Raw genomic sequence first — 21986 nt, 5'->3', positions numbered from 1 at the left:
AAGGACTTCGTCATTTTCTGATTGGTGGAATTGGCATCTGACTGGCCTACTCTGAGAGCTCCCAGCCTCACATCCGGGGGTGGGAGAGGACCCTGCTGTTTGGGGAAATCAGTGCGGAAGGCCGAAATCTTCCACCCAGGTCCGCACGGGTAGAAGTGACACAACGTGCTCAGAAAATATACCGTCAGCAACCCTGGGCTCCCATGGACTGATGTCACATTAACCAAACTCATGAGAGACTGATACAAGAAAACCAGAAATTGAATTTATTAATGTAACAGGAGATGTGAAACTACGAACCAGACTGAAATATCAGAGTTCAACTATGAGTACAGATTCTCCTCAACGGCCCAATCACGGGCAGGCAGTCACATGGCAACCATGGACAGAAGCAGAGCAGGAAGGGTTTCTAGATTAACTCAATGGACTAAATTTCTGTTATACGAACAGATCTGCTGCCCAGAAGACATTTAACGCCAATCACGGTGCACTGTCCGTGGACAGTGGCTGAGACACGACTGTGATCACCTGTGTAACTCTCCTTTCCCTGTCCTTTCTGGGCTAAGTGATGCACAGAGGTACAGAGATCCAGGGATGCAGATACCTCTAAACACCCATAGCCCATCCCTGGGAGCCTGGAAACCAGACAGCCAGGGTTTAAATACCAGCTCTGCCACTTACTAGCTCTGTGACCTTGGCCAACTTACTTACTCTCTCCGTGCCTCGATTTCCACATTGTAAACCTGGGATAAACAATCAAATCTCCCTTACTCACTTGTTGTGAAGATTGAAGGATTCATTTCTGTAAAACGCTCAGAAAAGAATGTAGCACATTTTTGGTGCTCAACAAATGTGAATTTAATAAGAAAGTGATTTATAAGTCTCCCTACTAATCATCTTCTGTGTTTCATGGCTAGTCTGAGTCCCAAAGGAAATCCTTATTTCCCCTCTTATAAACTCTTGGGGAGCACCCTTCTCTTGCATCCCACCACCTGTTTAAACTGAGAGAAGGGATGCCTCCTCCACACTCCTCTGGTCCATGGAGAGTGCTTCCCCCATCACACCCCTGACCCCTGGCCAACGGCTAGCACTCTTCCCAATAACAGATTGAGGTGTGAGTCCGGAGAGACAAGCAGGGCATATGAAACCTTTCCTTTCCCTCCAGTGTTGGCCACCCTTGGGAAGCACCCGGGATGCTCAGCTCCATGGCAGGGCAGCCCTGTGCAGGATGGGGCAGATCATCTTAAGGGAAGGCTCGCTGTGGCCCAGAGCTAACTGGGACTGCATGAGTCTCTAATTCTGGGACACAGTATCATGACACGCATTTTCCCACAGCCCTGAATTTCATGGAGAACGTGGCTTCATCAGTAATAAAGGAGACATTTATCGCCTGTCTGATCTTCTGTGTCATCTCTCAGTTGGCTGCTGGAGAAAACATGTGTATAAGTATTGGGTCCACTTAAGCCCCAATATATATGAAGTACCAAAAAATTCTGTGGCTTAACATTGGTTCAGGGTGACTGTGTAACGGTCCTGACTTTGCTGATGCTAAATTATGGGTATAGGAACTATGGAACCTCCTCAAATATCTTTCATCATAAAACCAGCTTTTCTTATTTTCCTGTTTCTTAGTAATTGCCAAAGACTGTAAAATGATGGCTTCATACAAAACAGGAGCTAAACTTTATGAGCCCTTTGACATTCCCACTGTGCTAAACAATTTACATAATTTCTAATTCTCACAATTCTGCAAAGCATATACGAGCATCCCCATCTCACAGACGAGGGAGAAACTCAGAACAAACTGACTCAGGCTCACGTGGCTCAGTGGCAGCGCGTGCATGCAAACCCAAGTCAAATCACTACACCCCTTCTTCTATGTACAAAATCACCTCCCACCAAATGACACACAGCGGCTGGGTCAATACTCAGGGAACTCAGTACACTTTTCAGCTTTAAGGTGCTCAAGAGGCCGCTTCTAGCTGCTTTATAAAATCCCGGCTCACTGGTTGCTAACACTGGAATAAAAGACCGATTTTGCCATTGTTTGCACAGCAAGTCTGAAATGTTCACAGCGAGATGACAGAATAAAACAAAGATATAAGCAGAATAATTTTTCCAGGTAGACAGACATAATGGACATTGTGCTATTCTGAAGCACTAAGCAAAGGAATCAAAGCAAAAAAATATTTGTTAAGCCTTCTTTTACAAACAGGAAAATTAAGACTGTATGAAGGTGCAACAGCGCCTCCTATGGCTAAAAAGACCTTCCAGGTTGCCGGGAAAGATGCAACACAAAAATTGCCTGTCGGATCAGAAACGAGAATCAGATAACTAAAAGCTTATGTAGCACATACTGCAGTTTGCTTCGGGGAAGGGAGGGGTATTCAGTATTTAATCTGACATTGCTAATACTCTTGAATATAAACAAAAGACACAGGCTCATGGAAACTCATCTTAGAAGAGGAAAGAATCCAGTCCAGCCAGTTCATTTTACAGGAGGGGAGACTGAGATCTGGGATCTGTCCTTCCGGCAATCAGCAGCAAAGCTCTCTCTCCTAGGCCTCATGTCATGCACTGTAGCAAAAACCAACAGATCTGTACTAGACCTCTATTCATAAAAGTCACGTCTGTATTTTTCCAACAGTAGGTAATCTAAGTATCTTCCAAAATACTTCTCAAAGAGCCAGGAAATCATACAAGTGTATTGAAATACAAAAACATTTATTTGCACATTAAAACAGCATGAGCTTTATTCTATTAAAAAAAAGTGACATGTCAAATCAATGTTTTGATATTTTAAAACCTATTAAGCATGCAGAAAAATAAATCAAAATTTCTTTAATCACAAAAGAAAGAAGCTTATTCCCTTAAAATGATCAATGTGGATTTTTCTAAACTTAATAGTTCTGGTCAGATTTCCACGAATTTAAATGTCTCAGTGGATGGTTACACGGCAACATGAATTCTGAGTTGTAACAACACACATTCTGTGTAAATAATCTTCAAGGCCGTCTGCTTAAGGTGATTTAACTAGTCCCTGTCTCACTAGAATGATACAGATTTCATTAAACCTTCATACTGCACACACACACAAAACCCTGAATCCTTGTTACTTTAAGCCATATTCATATGTTCATATATATGCATATTGAATATGCATCAGAAACAAGCCACCCTCTTTAGTATTCAGAGTTGATCCTTCTAAACTATCTGTCCTTGTGACAGCATATTTTTACTAAGCAGCTCTTGGGTGCTTCGTATACAAGGCGTCTACATCTCACAGTCAAACAAGGTAAACGGCATCACTCAAATTTCACAAATGAGGAAATGTACTTAAGCCATGAAAACAACTTACATATTCATCATCAGGAAAGAAAAGAGTAAAGATTTTACTTACAATATTCACTGACAAAACTTTCCTCCATACTAAGACTACATAGAACCAATTCAGTCTTTGTAAATTTTTCTGTCAATAAGCACCACTAGAGAAAAACAAGCAACATCATTAGCAATGGTTGGACTTTCAAAGCCCACTCCTATTTTGCACTATAATCATTTCTAATGTTTTGTTTTTAGTGTTTACAGAGCACTAAAATAAAAAAAAAATATAAACTTTTTAAGTCATTGCCTGAGAATGCAACATTTGTGAAAATGTACAATTTCAATTTATGCCACTCTGTCTCACATTCTCACTGGTGTCTCTCCTTTGAAGGCTTCATCAAACTGAGACCGCTAAAATCATTCATTTATGGACTCACAGGAGTTCGGGAAACCACTCAACACGGGGCTGATCAGAGGAGCCATTGAGAAAGCATCCTGTGCAGCCTGGGTTCCAGCCCTGAGTCTGCCAGCGCCAGCTGTGTGAGATTTTGGACAAGCTGCCCCATCTCTCAATCCCTCAGCTGCAAAAAAGGAGACACTGATACCTACCCTTAAACACCTGCTATGAGGTAAAACATGAGGAAAGCATTTTAGCCTTAGGGAGGTGTCCACTCAGAGCAAGCTTGGTCATTATGATGATGAGGATTACTTTTAATAAGTTAAGGCAGACAAAAAATTAGAAATCACCATAAAGGAGAAACATTTTATGTCAATGAGCATTTCCTTTTGAATGGATTGCAGAATGTTTTATAGAACTTTTTAATAAACCAAATTTTGTCCACTAATTATAGATTTACAGGTTCATGGACATGTCTCCAGAAAAAGAATTAGAGGCCTCTAACCTCTGAATACTAAGAAAGAAAAGTTTAAAAAAAGTCACGGGGGAGATTATACCTCACTTGAGAGAGTATGTGCTCAGCATGAATGAGACACTCAGTTCAAACACCAGTAACTCCATTTAAAGACTCTTTTTTTTCAAGAAATGGAGAATTAAATCAAAAAGATGGAGGAATACAGAATTTTTTTAGAGACTCAACTCAGATTTAAGATGGGGGAAAAATATCCATTTCTCATAGGAAATCTTGAGAACTATGTAAACCGGATCTGAGTTGTCTAATCTTTTAACATTATACATGAATTCATATTACCAAGTCTTAAAACTGCCTGATAACCCACAGTGGTGATACTGATCATAACAGCTGCCAACACGGATCGAGCTCTGGCTAGGACTGCTCTGTTCGGCCATCACTGCCCCTGAGGCCTCACCAGGCTGAGAGCACTAAATTTTGTCATTCATGAGCATCTCGTGTAAGTCCTCCCTTTGTGCTCCTCACTCTCCCCTCACCAGCCCCTCTGAGGGAAGCACTGTTATCATCTTCCCCACCCGCAGATAAGGCCACTGAGGCACAGAGACTAAACCTGCTCCAGGTCACATCGGCATTAAAGGACGTCTATATTTCTGCTGTTTTACTATTGACAAAGGAATCTGAGATATCAATTCAAGGGAGACTGTTAAATAATAAACTCTGTCAGGTCTTCACCTCAAAGAGCAGATACTATAGATTCCTGATGTAGGATGAGGCTGCCGCCACAAACTGACTCAGCTTGAAATTAATATCCAAGATGAAGCAGCGGATACACGTAAATATTCACGATTGTCAACTCCGCTCATGGGTCTGGGCCCTTCACTGACTGAACGGGGGTGAAATCCCCACCTCTGTCAGGGATGGAAGCGCGGCTCTTCCCAGTGTCACCCAGGCTTCATGGGCTGTTTCCCCCCACAGGCTGTCCTCAATGATTAAAAATCTCTCAAGATTTTTACACCATGCAAAACTGAAAGACATTTCTGCAGATGGAGCACTTTCTCAGGCTTAAAAATTTTTTGCTTACACTCAGCAAGGGGGAAAATAACACATGACTCTGCAAAGTCTCTGAGCCTCACCACTCACAGGAGTAGAATGGCCTCAGCACAAGATGACTCTTCACGGATGAGAACAAAATAAAGCCGCCCCCAACCACAGGCACTCCCAGAGACAGCGCTCAGCAGTCTTCTGCACACTCACGGTTGTGCAGCCCTCACCACCATCTATTTCCAGAACACTTCATCACCCCAGAAGAACACCCCTGTCACTAGCAGTCACTCCCCAACCCCCCTCCACCCAGCCCCTTGCAACCATCACCTGCTCTCTGCCTCTGCATGTGCCTATTCTGAGCATTTCAGATCACTGAAGTCAACAATATGTGGCCGTTTGTGTCTGCTTCCTTTCACTTAACGTGCTGTTATCAAGGCTCGTCCATGTTGAAGTGGTATCAGCATCTCTCTTTTTTTTTTTTGAAAGTGTTAAAGTTTATTAGAAGGTGGTAAGTACTATCAAAAAGAGTAGAGAGGAGCATAAGTGATTGTGTTTCAAAGGGAAAAGGGCGGGTTGAGCAGTCAGGGTGGACTTCCCAGAGCAGGTGGCCTTTTTCATATTCCCCTTTATTTATTTTTTCTTTTTTTTTTTCACTCTTACGTCTGAATAATGTTCCACTACATGGAGATACTACATTCTGTTCATCCATTCAGCAGCTATGTATGGACGAGGTCCAGAAGAATGAGTGTAAGAGGTGACTAGGCAGGGATGGCATTTAAGCAAATGGCAAGATGTGCTTCCAAAAAAAAAAAAAAAAAAGCCAACAAACAGAGGCACAAGGAAATTCAGCGCGTTTCTGAGAAAGTGCATGCTTGCTTCAGCATGACTGCCCTGCAGGGCTGGGGGGGTGGGGAGTGACAGGAGACACAATGAGGGAGTCACCTGGGAATATTCCCCATGCAAGCAGCTCAGCCAATTCTCCTCCCTCATCCTGTATTTTAGAGCCATTTTGATAGGTTTTCTATTTCAAGTAACAGTACTTAGTTACACATCTGATCATCTGCATCAGTTCACCTTACCTCCAAGCCACAGAAAGTCATTCACTGACTGGAGCAGCTCCAAGACATAACGGTGGTGGACCAGGGAGTCCTGCAGCATCCCGGCCTGCAGGCACAAACCCCCACATGTTCCATGGTGATGTCTGGAAAGTAAAATGCATGGAAATATCTCACTGCTTGTGCACGATATCTGCCCCCAAATTGCCCCAAAATCATGCTGGCAAAGCACTACTGAGCCCTCTCACTACAAAAAAAAAAAAAAAAAAGATAGAGAGAGAGAGAACAGAAAAGAAAAGAATAAAGCTAAGAAGGCAAATTTAGGGTCTTCCATTGAAAACCATCAAGCATCACTGCCAGTATCTCAGCTGGAATGGTCCTGTCTTCAAAAACCACTGCGCAGTTACATTGCAAACGTGATAGACATATATGTATTCCACGTAGATGATATTACAGTAGGATTTTTCTTTTCGAAATTTCCAGTTGCAACATTAACACAAGAGAGTTTATGTTTCAGCTTTAAAAAAATCAATTATCTTCCACTTTCTTAATTTTGAACCTATTATTATTTTATAAAGGGTGCTATGCTGCACATTATAAACCAACTGTTTGGCTTCTGCCAACAAGAACTTTATGACTTCACTATTTCAGAGCAAGATTTAATGATGCTTTGAGAAGTGGGGCCTGGGGCGCTCACTAACAGCTCTTTAAATACTGACAAGGATGTGCTATTTAAGTAATGCAAAGTCTCTAACTCTACATTAACTCAGAAACCAAAGAAACTACACCAAAGCCTTACTTTATCATTTTTAAATTTTGCTATTCTTTTGAATATTAAATTTTTAAAAGATAAGATTTTTTTTTGAGAAATACAGCAGCTGTATTAAATTTCCTCTCACCAAGAAAGCAGTCTTTATCAAGAATAAATACGCCTATGGAAATCCAAAAGACGGGACGTTTCTAGCTAAGTGAACATGCAGATCTCAACACAAGCCTAAATCCTATCAGATCTCACTCGAATGAGCTCAACAAAGTCCTGGACTACCCTGAAACTTAGCTCTTCTGTTCCAAATGTTGGCTGAGCTAAGATCATCACACAAGGCAGGGAAGAAGAGAAAAGTCCACCTGGCTGCATCCGTTTTCTTCCAGCCACAAGGTGCCGCTAGGGGGTCCCCGTTAATAAGCCCTCCCGAAGAGGAAATCCGGCATCCACACTGCCCCTGCCGTCCCCAAGCAGCCCCGACGCCCCTCTCCCACTGGTGGCCCCCCAGCCTGTCAATGGTCTTCTAATGACCCTCCCAGCTGGTGGCACTCTCCCCCTCTTCCCCGCTTCACACACACACACACACACACACACACACACACACACACAGCCAGGACAGCCTTCCCAAAGAACAAATTTGATTACGTCACCCCCACTTCAAACCCTTCAGAGGCTCCCTGGTAGAGTTCTAGCCCCACCCCCGACCCTGCTCGCCCAGCCTCACCTCAGTACCCAGGTCCCCAATGACCTCAGGTGCCCCCTGACCTGCTGCTACTTCCCACTTGCCTCCAGGCTCATTTTGACTGTTTGTCAAGGAAGCCTTCCTTCCCTCGAACCTCTGCACTTTGGGTTAGGTGCCCCTGCTGTGTTCCTAGAACATTCTATGCTAAGACAACTTCTGACACTGCTAAGCTCTCAAGAAGCAATACATTTTGCTTACTACTGTGAGTCCACCCTCTCTCCCCTGGACACTCAGAATTGCATGTGTTATGAATAAATGAATGAAGGGGTGGGTCTTAAAGGGACGGGCAGAGCTGCTCTCGCCCACCCCGACCCCTTCTTTCTGTAGAACATCAGAAGCAAAACCAGGAGTACCTCTCCTGAGGGTCACTTTCTGCTGACACCCTTCACTGCCTCTTCTGTGTCAGTTCTAGTAAAAAACCAAGCTCCTCCAAAGCCCTCCAACCCTAGGCCCACTCCAGGGTCCTCCCAAACAGGGGCACCCTCCACCCTGGACCACACAGTGCACTCTCCCCGAGTCCCCACCCCACAAGCCTCCAGGCCTCTACCCGGGCTGCTCCTGCCACCTGAGTCACCCTCTTGATTCCTTCTCCTGGCTGACTCTTACTCTGCCCTCATAAGTGAATGTAGAGCCCATTTCTTCAAGGAAGCCCTCTCTGATGATGTCCTTTAGCTCTTGGCTGGGCTCCCTCTACAGCAGGACTGCTTGGCGACCAACTGGTGTTTGTCCACCTGCTCCTCGGAGACCATGACCTCTTGGAGGCCACGTGGGAAAAAGGAGTGAGATGACAAGAGGGGTGGGAAGAGCAAAAAGCAAAATCACAGCCCAAGTCCCAGATTCAAGGATTCTGTCTCAGAAGAAAAGAATAAAATGTTTCATACGTATGTCATTTGGCTATGAGTTTTGTGGCTCATGGAAAGCAAGAGGTTGGTGTTCTAGTCTAAAATCCAAGTTACATGCAAAGAAATGTACATATTCATATCCAAAGGAAACCAGAGCTGCTCAACAGTTTGCAGTTAAAATCAAAGGAACTCTGATAAAGGCAATCTCTCTCTCTCTTTTTTTTTTTTTTTTGTATCATATAGTTGTAGAATTATTTGTATAACTAAGTGATGGCTACAGCCTATGATTCTGCACTGGAGTGTTTGGGGCTGAGGAAGCCCAGATTACATGCACTGTGTAAATACAATCACACCAACACACTGACAGGCGCCCTAGTGGCTGAGCTGAAGTTCCAAAGCAGACAACCTTACGTTGCAAGACAGCTCTCATTAGAAAGTAAGGAATGCAATGTTCTGTACTCAATTACATACGTTATATGGGCCATTAAGCGATAGTGCATCTTGTCTAATGAAACCCCAAAATAAATTGTTAACGTCGATTTTCTCCATCTGACCCTTCTTTGCTAACTTTGGATATCAAACCCTCACTCCATACGGAAAGCTCAGATCTACGCTGCAGCAGGTTACATCCCGTGGAAGAAAGCCTATCAAGGGAGAACTGGAGAGTTTCCCTTCAGAAGCTGCTAAGTCTGGTTTTGCACCTGTACGTCATTTGCAACCACGTCAGCGTCAAAGGAGTAAGACCTTACCTCTGTGGGGCGAAAATCACTGCGGTGCTTCTGAACCATTAAAGAACACTGAGCTTTGTGAAACAGTCCTGAGGCACTTAAATCGTACTTTTTGTGAAAGGCTCCAAAACTGACCCAATTCACCAATCCAGGTAAAACAGGGAGGTACCGGAATTAGTAGATAGAACATGCCCTTGAAGTCTGACAAGGCCCTGCTTGAATCTTGCTACAGCATTGACTAGCTGCTAAACGGACCAATTCCTTAACCCCTCTGAGAAGGCTTCCCAATCTGCAAAAGGGGGCTGCCACCGCCCACCTGGGAGACATGGATGTGAATGCAACACGCAAGTAGTGCAGCCGACTGGTACCTGACACGAGGCCTGGCTAGTTTCCCTCCGCTGCCCTTCTCCCCCTTTAAACTTGCATTGTTCCCCCTGGTAAGGGTCAAGCCCCCGGACCAGACTGCCCGATTCTTCTGTGTATTCCCGGATACATGCCTTAACTTTAGGAGGCCAGAAAAAGAACTATCTCCTCCAACGTCACTATCAATGTTCTTAAGAGTCTGGGTTTTTTTAACTCTATTTTGCAGGGAGACTATTCCAGAAATGTCCAACCACCATTCTCCACTTTGGCTCCTCTCCCAGCGCCCTTCCCTTCTCACCTCAAATCTTCTGTCTGCTGGCCTTTTGTTCGTGGGAAAGAGAGTCCGCTAGGGTGGAGACTCCCTAGGCCTCTGTCCCTCCCTCACAGGTGAGTGTGACTACCTTCTCCCCACTCCCCACTCCGACTCCAGCTTCCGAGAGGGTTCCCCTCCCGGACCATGCAGCCTTTGCATCATCCCAAGACACGCACACGTGGCCACAACCCTCCCTTCAGATTTCTTCGTGGCCCTGCCCACCCCCAAGACCCTTAAGGATAAATGCCATTGCTCTGAAAATCCCAAACGCCACTGACTGACACACCAAAGCTGCATGGTCTGGGCTTTCCTCCAACCCAGACACAGCCCTGCCCCGCCTCAGCCTCAGTCTGCACCTCTCGAGATGAGCTCATCCACCTGCACGGCTGTGAACACCAGCTAAGAATGACGACTCCCAACGTGTATCTGTGGTCCGGCTCCTTCACCTGAGCCCCAGGGCCATAGACCCGAGTGCCTCTTTGAAGTCCTAACTTGGATGACAAATGGAATCTTAAAAATGCCTCATGTCCACCATTTACTCTAGAGTTCGATTCCTGGCAGGTACCTCCCAGGCTCCCGATTTTAGTAACAGACCCAGAACCCACCTAGGTGTTTGAGGTCACATTCAATTTCCCCTGTTCCTCCCCCCGGCCCTGCCCTGGAATCAGTCCTGTCATTTCTATCGCTAAGCCAGTCTCAAGTCTGGTTCTGCAAGGACCACGGATGGAACCCCACAAGCTCATAGCAAGGTGCAGTGCGTCACAGTCCTCCGAAGAGAGCTCCCTGGAGGGGGAGGCATCTCCTGCCGTTGGTCACCTCAGAAGGCACTGGATTCTCACAAAGGAGTCCCAGGAGAAGGGACTCAAGTTTCTCCTGTGGTCTGAACTTTGAAGGGCCCGAGGTTTGGGGCAGTTCCTAGTTAGCAGACACACCTGCCAGTGAGCAGATGAGGATGGGGGAACCCAGGCAAGGCTGTTCTCACTCCGACCCCTGGGCTATCGGGAGCCACGGGAAAGGCCTGTGTCCAAGGCACAGCCCAGCCTTCACAGATCCCAGCCTGCATTTGCCAACCCAGATAGCCTAGACACCTACTTGCTACTCTTACTTCTGTTCTGTTCCCCCCCAGAATGTGATGGACTCTTTCAGAAAGTCTGGCCTGTCTCAAGCGAGACCAAGTCAGTGAAGGATGAAGTGTCCACAATTTGACCAGGGCATGAAAGGAGAAACAAGGCATCATGGCCAGCATGACGGTGGTGGCCAAACCCTTTCCCCGGGTGAGATGAACCAGGGTGTGGGTGAGAATGCAAGGTCACTTCACGGCTGACTGGGGTGTTGGAGACTCACTACCGCAAACTAACGACACGGCCGTCAGTGGTGGACGTCAGCTGCAACAGACACGGAGTCAGCTATTTACTGCCAACATGGGTTAATAGTAAAGGCTGGTACAGGGAGGCCTGCATGGCTGCTGAGGCAAACCACAGACCCGGCTCTGAATGCCCACTGGCTGGAGCAGAGAGGAAGCTACGGTCCCCTTTAGCGGTCCCTGTGTCCACCAGATCCAAGTGAGGCAGCTACTTAGGAGAAGGCCATGTTGTTCTGATACTCAGAAAAACCAGCCTCGTAAAGGGAAAATAAGAGTGGCATGGAGTTTAGACCCGCTCCTGCCTCTCTATGAAGGCAAAGTAAAGTAAATGGCACGGGGAAGGTGAATGCAAAAACAAAAAACAAAAAACATAAAACCGGTGACTGCTTCCTCCAACAGCATCCCCTGCAGCTGCTCATCTCCGAGCCTGCCACTTTCTCACCAGTGACCACCGGCCAGGAAGCTCCGTCACGCACGTCACACAGCGACAGCCCGGAACCGCGTGCCAAGCACGTTTGTGTGAAAGCCAGAATCAAGGAAGATGCTGCAGATTTTGACTTTCCAAGTTTAAATACTCCATGAAAAAAATCCCTCAGCAGCCGCCAAAATCAATTCGCATCTCGCTTCTTCAAAACAATCAAACAAATTTAATAAGGGCGCATTTGTCACCAAACATAAGGAGGACCAAACTGGTTCCTCAAAGCAAGGATTTTAACAGGTATCAAACACCAGTGGGTGATGTGCTAACAAAGCAAAAATTCCAAAAAACTAGAAAATAAAAAGATGACTAGGATAATATATGGATGAAGGCAACTGTTAAGGTTTTTGCTTTTTAAAGCGATGGGGAAAGCACGGAGGACAATCTGGCTATTTCCAATGCAGGGTGTGCACAGTCCACTTTTCAGACGCAACAACATGCTCACAGGGCGGTACAAGATAGAAAGGGAAATAGAAAAAGGAAAAGAGGAACAGCGAAAATTAGAAACACATGAGAACAAAAATAACTGACAGCAATTACAAGAATTTACGTGAGTTTGGTGAGGACAGGGACGAGGGGACGGTGAGACCCAACCTCACCTATTGTTCCAGGGAAGGCAGGGGCCTGAGGCGAGCGGCGCTGCTGGGGGACCCCAACGTGGTCAGCGCCCCAAACCTAAACTTCACCTAGATGCGTGTAGACAGCTTTTGAGCTACAAAATGTGGTCGCATTTCAAGCTGGACAATTTTACTCACTCCCACCAAGAGTAACAGGAGAGAGTAAGGCTCTGTTCCTGCACAAAAGCATTGTTTAAAAAAGTAATGACTGTGGAATAGTAAAAGCAACAATGGAGTAAAAGTGACTGGAGGAGAGCGTACTTGACCCGAGCTCACTGGCCGCGTTATCTCACTGACGTTCAGATGCTGGCTGAGCCCTTACGGTACCAAAACAGACAGACCCACCAGGAGGGAGGTTTAATGCGCTGCTGTATTTTGATGCCGAGAGCCATGACTGGTACACGAGGTTCTGGGTAAACAATGGTGACAGTGTCAACCACTATGGGCTAAGCACACAACCAGCTACTCCGCCAAATCCCAAGGACACACTTCAAAAGGAAAAAACAAGCTGGCATTCTCTGGTGGGTCTGCAGACTCAGAGCCAAGCAGTTGCTGAGCAAACATGTCACCAGTGCCTCCTGTGACAAAAGAGGAGGCACTGGCCAGGGGGCTGAGGCAGGGCTCCAGGCTTCCACTGCTCACCCACCATTCTGTCCAGGGGGAGAAGGTGGTCCCTGCTTACGTTGCACCGATGCACCTACATTGACTGACACCTGGGGACTGAGCAGGAGGTGACAGGTGACGGGAATGGAGCCAGCCTGGGAGTGGCACGGTGGTGGCATCTGTGCCCTAAGCTTTTCCCAGACCACTACATCTGCCAGCTCATCTACAAGAAGCAGAAGGGGAGAAAGCCGTGTAGATCACAGGGCCCTGCGAGGACAAGTACAGGTCATGGCCACGACATGCCTCGCCCCTTCCTTAAGCCATAGAGGTATGTCCGGGGAGGAAGTGAAAATTCATCCAGAGCCCACCAGGCACCACAAGCAGGTGGGACTCGGGTCCCCTGTGCCTGTCACTCACAGGACTGGTCTGGACTATCTTTTTATCAATTCTCTGGCATCTTCTCCTCCAACTTACCAACAACCAGAAAGTAGAATCTGATTTTAGACTCACAGAGAATCGCAGAACACCTCCTCCACATCGGGCCCGGCAGCACGTGCCAGGTCCTCCGACCGTCACCTGTGGGACCGCCATGAGCCCTCTCCAGAGTCAAGGCCCGAGGCCGTAGGCCGGGGGGACACAGATTCCCACAATCTCCCCAGTAAAGGGGGACCACCTCTCGGCAAAGGCATTTCACCCTCTTCTGCCCGAGGGACATCTCGATAGATACACAGGGAAACAGAGCAGAAGATGGGGGGGTAGGCAGCCCAGAAGAGCTCGTCTGCACTTCCAAGGCAAAGTGGGTCCGTTGACCTAATCACAGGGACAAAGTGAGGACGAATCTTTCCCTGCTGTGCCCCATACTCCGTGACACGCCTTTCCCTGCGTAAGGAGCTCATTTGGAAGCCCCTGGCAGTGTTTCTCTTGTCCTAAATTGGCATGGTGGTTGTCAGGCAGGGAGAGAGGGCCTGAGCCGTGCAGGTGCTGGACCTGGGAAGCAGGAGACACTGGCTCCACCCCCAGCTCAACCAGCGCCTCATTCTGCATCTCAGGATTCAGCGTGACATCTATAAGCAAAGGGATGAGACTGTCTCAGGACAGGCTGTCCAACAGGAATGAAATGTGAGCCATGTAAAGAAAGTTTCCCATTTGCCACGTTTAAAGAGGTAACCCCCCCAAAAAAAACCCTAGAAACTGATTTTAAGAACATATCTTACTTATTCTACTGTATGTAAAATACTATCATTTTGACATGTAATCAATAAAGAAAGTAAGAAGATAGTTTACATTCTTTTTACTAGACAAGTCTCAGCGTCTGATGTGCATTTGACCTAGAGCACATCTCAGCTCAGTGCAGCCTCCTCCCCAGCTCTCCTGGCATCAGTGGCTTTGGCTACTCTATTGGACAGCAACTCCAGGGGTCACACCAGGGTAATTGTCTGAAAAGCGGGAGTAAGTGTCCATAATAACCCTAAAAGAATCTCTCTGAAACAAAGGCGGATTCACTTTTAAACGTCTGAAAACCGGCGGGTTGCTCCTCCCTCACGCCTTGGCTACAAGACAGCCCTCCTCCTTGCTGATCCCTTTCTGGATGTAGGGAAGCAACCCTTCACATAGCCAGGGTGGCCGGGCATCCAGGTAGACTTTCCTGCTCTCTGTGTCCAGTCCCATGAAGTCCTCCTTCTCAAACAGGATGTAGAGCAGGAGGATCTTGTCCCCAGACTTGTCGGATGCACCGTCCAGCCACTTGGACTTGAGCATGATGAAGAGAGACTCAGTGAAGTCCTCGATCCTCTTCTCCACCACCCTGCAGTCCTCGTAAATTGAAGGCCACGTCTGTGCGTGGCTGCTCGGCCACCTCCCCATGCAGCACAAAGACAAAGAGCCGAGAGTCATAGAGCGTGGTGCCATACAGCTCCTCTGCACGTGGAGCTTCTCGAAGGTCTTGGCCAAGAGGCAGTCAGTAATGGTGACAAGGCCCACGACCTTGCGGTGGGTCTGGAATTCGCTCCACCCATTCTCGGGCGCATAGTGATGACTGTAGTGGATACAGAGTGCCCACTGCCAGCCGCACGGGCTGATCTGCCTCACCAAGGAGATTCGCTTATAGATGCACAACAAATTCTGCTCTGAGATGATCCCCACGGGTTGGACCACCACGGGGAGAGTCTGGTGGTCCTCAGCACACTGCACGTAGTCAGGGATGTTCATGTTGCAGGCCCTGACGAGAGGGAAGAGGAGACCGAGGTACATAATGTGCTGCGGGCTGCGGGCCTCACTGGGTTGCGGTGACCTGGTGTGTACCACTCAGAAGGCAGGGGAAGCCCAAGCAAAGCCGGGGGTACAGTTTGTCCTCAGCGTCTGCACATGGCTACCGCAGCTCGGATCACATTACGCAGCTTTTGGTCTAGGCTTCCGCCCTCTGCAGAAAAGGGTCATTTCTTGTTTTCTGTTTCCAAGCACCTAGCCAGACCCTGATGCAAAGTCAGTGCTCAAAACTGCTGAATAAAGGAATGAATAAAGGAACTGCTTCCACACCCCTCAGCAGGATATAATGCAAAGAAACACAGTAGGATCAAAAGACCTGGATTTCAACTCCAATTTATTTAAACTCCTAAGCTGCAGAATACTTGATCAGAAAACTTGCTTTAGGGAGGAGGGTACAGTTCAGTGGTAGAGCACATGCTTAGCATGTATGAGGTCCTGGGTTGAATCCTCAGTACCTCATTTAAAAAAAAATGAAACAAATAAATAAACCTATTTACCCCCCTCAAAAATATTTTTTGAATTCCAAATTCAAGAAAAAAAAAAAACACCTTGCAATTGACACAACATTGTAAACATGAGTATACTTCAATTAAAAAAAAATCCTTGCCTTACAAGAATATATCTGGATTATGGAAGTTTACAAATGTAAAATGCCTAGGGTACCACCTGCATAAGAAGAAAGAACTGTACAAATTTACTATCCCTCATTTATGAGCTATATTTCCTTTGGGGGGTATATAACCTCTCAGAGCTAATTTTCTCAGATTAAAAAAAAGAAGGAAACATTACCGGATTCTCCATACTGCTGAAGAATCAGAGAAACCTATGATAGCATCTGACCCACAGAGTTTACTCAATAAACGCTTTTTGAATGAATGAATAAACAAGCAAAGTGAATGCTGCTCCCTGCCACAGAGCATCATGATGGTACTGCCTGGAAATCCCAAGCCCACGTTTCACCTGACTCTACACTAACCATGGGTGACCTGGGCAGGCCTGTGTGCTCCTCTTAACCCCAGTTTAATCATGAATAGAAATGAGGGCAATAACACAAACCTCAAAGGGTTAGTGAGTCATTACTGAATTGTATCCCAACTTTGCAAGATGGAACCTTTAAAGAAACTTGGGCAAAAAGTCCGTAGGCCCTCTCCATATTATCTCTTACAACTACATGGAAATCTACAATATATCTCAAAATAAAAAGTCTAATTTATTAAAGAGGCTATTGAGGTTAAATGAGCTCACTGTCTCAAATAAGGAACACACAGTACAAATAGGTCAATGCCCAGCCCATGAGATACACTCAGTAAACATTCCCACTGAGCCCACTGGTCCCTCCAACTTCAGAGCACGATGATGTGTCCTCATGGCCAGAGGCCCCTGCACCTGAAACTAACAAAGCTAATGGTCCCCACTTTCAAGAGCCCCTGCCACCACCGTAGGTCTAATTTTGTACTTGTAATTTTTTTCTTTTTATTAAATAGAAAAACGTATTTGCATAGCCTTCAGGTCACCAAAACCTGACTACAGAGATCATGATGGCAGCCCTTCTTCGTGAAACAATAAAATGAAAAGCCATTTCCACAAGATCTCTGTGTAAATCTACTAGGGAACTTCATCCTGGACTGAGAGGAAGAGGACTGGGGAGGAGGGGGCAATCTGCAGCACACAGACACATGGGCCACCTGTCCCACGATGGACTTTAGACCCAACACTCACCCTCAAGGAACTTCAAAATAGACACAGACAGAGTGCTGTGGACAAGATTTTTTTTTTTTTAAAGAAATCCCTCATTCTCTCGCAGGTTTTGTTTCTACCGAGAAACAAATGTCTTATGTGTATGTTTCACAAAAGACTTAAATTATTATCACCCCAACTTGACGCATTAAGAAACTGAGGGAGAGAGGTTTATCACATTGTGCAAGATTAGAGAGAGGCAAAAAAAAAAAAAAAAGATTAGAGAGAGGCCACGTCGGACACTGTATTTAAACCCAAGCCCCTGTTCCAGTGCTCACACTAGAAAGTGGGATATACTGACCCTTTACTGCCCTCTCCCTGCAATAAATGTCTGAAGAGTCTTTTCTGTGCCACCTGGAATCACAATCACTTCAATTTTTCCACAAAAAGCTATGTCACTCCTTGGAGGATGTGTCAAAATCTATATGTTGAATGGGAGGAGAGATTTGTATTTTCTGTTTCTCAAAGGAAACATGGCTTAAAAGAAACTGAAAAGCACTTTTCTAGTCTAAGTGTTCATTGTGCAGAGAAGGAAACGGAGGCTCAGAAGAGATGAGGAAAGGGCCTTATTAACAAATATTGCCTCAGCGCAGCACCAAGCCAGCCTTGGGCACTTCTGGGGGAGGATCTGGAAGGCCCAGGAGAATGAGTCTTAGAAAACGGAAAGAGAAGAAGCATACAAGGCCCCGTCTCTACACCACCATACCATGAAGTTCCACCAAATTACCCAGTATGGGTGCAGCCAACATTAAGGTGGGCTAAACAGGTTATAGAAACCTGGAAGTCTCAAGCATAGTGGAAATTCCAACATTTACTATGTTTTTTTCCCCAGTTCAAGCATCAGCTCAGTGGGCACTCTGTACCAGGCACTACACGAGGCCTGGAGTTCTCCCAAATACACAACTCTTATATCACGTGTGCAAACCACACACAGGCCCACCAGAAGGAAAATGCCCACAGATAAAGTGGAATTACTGAAACTAAAAGCAGCCAACCAGCATATATTACTAGCAAAAACGGTGCTGCTAGAAATAGACTCATGGACATAGAAAGCAAACTGTGGTTAGCAGGCAGGAAAAGGGGGATTAACAGATACACGTTAATAAATATATAATAAATGACAAGGACCTACTATATAGCACAGGGAACTATATTCAATTTCTTGTAATGAGTTGTACTAAAAACAATCTAAAACATATGTAGATACATATGCATATGTTTATAACTGAATCTCTGCTGTACATCTGAAACTAACATTCTAAATTGACTACACTTCAATAAAAAATAATTTTAAAAAATAAGTAAAAATAAAAGCAACGCCATTTAGAAAAAATAAAAGAATACTCTGATCCCCTTAGCTGTAGGTGCTGGAGAATTCTGGTTACAAACACCAAGTCCACTGGATCACTCCAGCACTGGCTGTCACTCTTTCTGACCATCAGAGAGTCACTTGGCTTCAGTGAGTTTACTTTTCTCTTCTGTGAAAGGCTTCAGTTGCAACTAACGATGGATAGAATCTCATCATTCACAAACCCAACAATTAAAGAGGACTTCCCATGGGCCAGGCTCTGGAAATATGAAAATATAGGGTCCGAGATATATTCATGGGTAGAAGAAATTTATGCCATAAAGACATTAATTCTTCTTGCTTTCATAGACAGATTCAATACAATTCTGTTTAGATTTCCTACCAGATTTTTTATGGGTAACAAGATAATTTATGGTCAGGAACAACCAAGAAACTTCTTTAGAACCAGCACTGGGAAGGGGTGGATAGGTCATTCATTTCCACTGGTCTTTCTGAAGTGATGAAAACGTTCTGGAATATTAATGGTTGCACCACTGTGAATATGCTAAAGCTGCTGAATTGTAGCATTTAAGTGGGTGGACTTCATGGTGTGTGAACAATATCACAAAAAAGATGTTAAATGAAAAAATATTTCTTGACAATTATTTTTCCCTCTATACAACTAGTCTGCCCCACAATTTAAGAAGAACAAAAAAACCAAAACAAACCAAATTTTGCCAGGAGCTCTTTAGGACTGCAATGTCCCTGAGTCTCCAAAGCCTCTGGTGGTGTTGTTCCTGTTAACACACCCTAGCTGGGCTGGGCTAGTTAGGGACTGTAACTATTTTTTTAAGATCGACAGTCACACGTTTCACCCTGGGAGAGGGAAGGATGGAGGATGTCACAGCCTCATGCCTTCAGCTCATTTTTAACTGAACCAAGCCTTGCTTTCAACACTGTAATCCCTCTCACTATAAAAACAGTCACATCATCAAACACCGCCATCAAAACACGTGAAAGTGTTCAAGGTACTTACCTGGGGCAGAAACACTAAGGGAGGAGAAGGAAGCTCGCTCAGCACTGACGCTCCCTTTTCCCGACTCCACCAGGAGAAGCTGGGGTTCACAGCCGGAGGCTCTCAGCCCGGGGAGCAGCGCCCACACCACTGAGCTGGTCCCCAGGGAGCGGGAAAGGGAGAGGAGGGCAGCCCCGTGATCGCGGGGCAGGGAAAGCAGGGGGGGGGGGACGCGGGCTGTAGCCCCGCTCGGAGGCCAGCACCAGCCCCAGCCGCCCTCCCCCGTCCGGGTCCGCAGAACCCGCCCGCCCGGGACACAGCCCGCCCAGGGGCGGGGACGGGCCAGCGGCCGAGGAGAGGCAGCCCGGGAAGAGAGGACTCGCGGGCAGGAGAGGGGAAGGGGACGCCAGCCGCGGACTGAGGGGAGCCCGGCTGGGGCGAGAGGCGGCAGGTGCACACCTGGCCCTGGACAGCTGTGGCCGGGGCGCCGGGGCAGGAGCCAAAGTCCTACCGGGCGAAAGAGCTGAGAAGCCTTTGGGGCCGATCCCCGGCTTGGAGCTGCAGCTTCCAACCCTCGGTCCAGCTGGCACCGACTGCGCATGCGCAGGAGGGCCAGCGATCCTCTCTGGGTTCTGCGAGAGAAGGTGGGGAAGCGAGGGATGGAGAAGATGGGAGGAGGAGCGGAGAAGGGGAAAAGTGGAGGGAGAGACATGGACAGGAGGAGCAGAGAGAAGGCAGGGATCTGGAGGGTGGAGGAGAGTAGCAGAGATGGAGAGAAATAGTTTTAACTCTGGGGGCATCCTGAAGGAGGCAGCAGTCCTGCCTCTGCACACTTCTCTAACCCTTCAAGGCCCGCAGCTCATATTTTACCTCCCTGGACCAGCCCTCCACCCAAGGCTTCTGCAGGACCCCTACGGGGATCACACCCGTTGCCCCCAAGCGGAGCTGGGTTTCCTTTTGCTCTGGGAACCAAGCACCCGCAGGTGTTGTCGCTCAGAACTACCTTGGAAAGAGTACATATTCCCATTTTACACGCTGGGACACAGGCAGGCAAGATCTCTGCCTTACCTCCACTGTCCCAGGTGTTGTGCTGGCGGGGAGTGGGAGGTACAAGGTCAGATCCCAAAAGGAGCATACTGCCTGAGTGTTGGTGCATAGTCCCCATCCTTCCTGGGTAAACCACACCCCACCCTCGGGGAACCATCAAGGGCACACAGTATGTCCCTGGGTGTGGGATAGCTGCCCTCAATTCCAGTGCCCAGCTTGCTAGGAAGATAGGAGTGTTACTGAGTCCAAATTCATTCTCCTTAGTGCAGGACAGGCCAGTAAGTTGGGAGACCAGGTGTTGGGGCATGGAATAGCAACTTACTGTAGACCTAGATGGCAAACTAATGTCCTGGAAAACCATCTCCCCAAGTCAGAATTCAGGCTCCTTTCCTACGAGCTTGGTTTTTGCAATCTTCTTGATGTAGTAATTCTTTGTTGTTAGAATCCTTTGTTCTTGCAGCTATCTGCCTGGGTCAGATCCCTGTAAACCTCCAACAAAACAAACGTTATTTTCTATTATGTAACTTGTTATCTTTATATGAATGGAAAAGTGTTAAATATCCTTAAAGGTCAGAGCATTCAAAATAGGCTCTCCTGTATATTTTAGGCTCTAGGCAACATTGTTTTACAAGCAAGATGAAGCCTAGGAGACAGAGCACAGGGTTAAGTCAAAGGAACAGATCTAATATGGAGTCAGATTTGTTCTTTTCTATTACCAGGGCAGAAGACACTTGAGGATTTAAATCCCTTTAAGTTAAAAATAAGTAATACTTTAAAGGAATTTACATACATAGGTCGGAATGTGCATAGCATATCTGGAAAACACACAAAGGATTGTAAACAGTGGCATCTCCAGGGAGGGCTGAAAGAAGAGAAGATGAGGGAAAACTTCTTTCACTTGTGTATTTTTGTGCTCTGTTTGAAATTTTTTAACCACATGCATGTATTTCTTTTTCAGTTAAAAAAATGTGTAATGGAGCAAAGGAGTAGCAAGCTCAGCAAATACAGCAGCCATGGAATCACTGAGCCATCACTTTTGATTTCAGCCAGGAAGCATTTATTGACTCTCTCCTATGTGCCCAGTGCTGTTTTAAGACTTCTTTTATTTTTTTTTCATAAAATAATAAAGTGCTATTCCTCACCCCTGCCCATGGCTGGTGGAAAACCAACTGAGTTTTTATTGAGTTGTTTTCCAAGAGGTAGAGATCAGTTATAAACAGAACACATCTTCAGGGCAAAACAGGCGGAGTGGTTTTCCAGCAGGCCAGATAGCTATGAAGGGTTTTCAACAGAGGCACACAGAGGCTGAGAGAGAAAGCCTCCAGGACCCTACAAAAAGCTGCCCAAACTGCCTTCTCCATGGCACTACTGAAATAGGAAAGAAAAAATCTGACTCCATATTAGATCTGTTCCTTTGACTTTAACCCTGTGCCCTGTTTCCTAGGCTTAGTCTTGTTGGTTCTGCACCTTTTGTAAAACAATGTTGCCTAGAGCCTGAAATATACAGGAGACCCTATTCTCAAGGCTCTG

At 46.4% G+C, this 21986-nt stretch overlaps 1 pseudogene; it reads right to left on the bottom strand.

Annotated features, from left to right (window-relative positions):
- Nucleotides 1-20372, bottom strand: part of LOC141579011 (trafficking protein particle complex subunit 9 pseudogene) — a 97080-nt pseudogene extending 76708 nt beyond the window's left edge.
- Nucleotides 20373-21986: the final 1614 nt, after the last annotated feature.

This window comes from Camelus bactrianus, chromosome 11 (genome assembly GCF_048773025.1).
Source record: "Camelus bactrianus isolate YW-2024 breed Bactrian camel chromosome 11, ASM4877302v1, whole genome shotgun sequence".
Taxonomy (NCBI): Eukaryota; Metazoa; Chordata; class Mammalia; order Artiodactyla; family Camelidae; genus Camelus; species Camelus bactrianus.
Note: the sequence above shows the minus strand (reverse complement) of the source record. Positions and strands in the feature narration are given on the sequence as shown.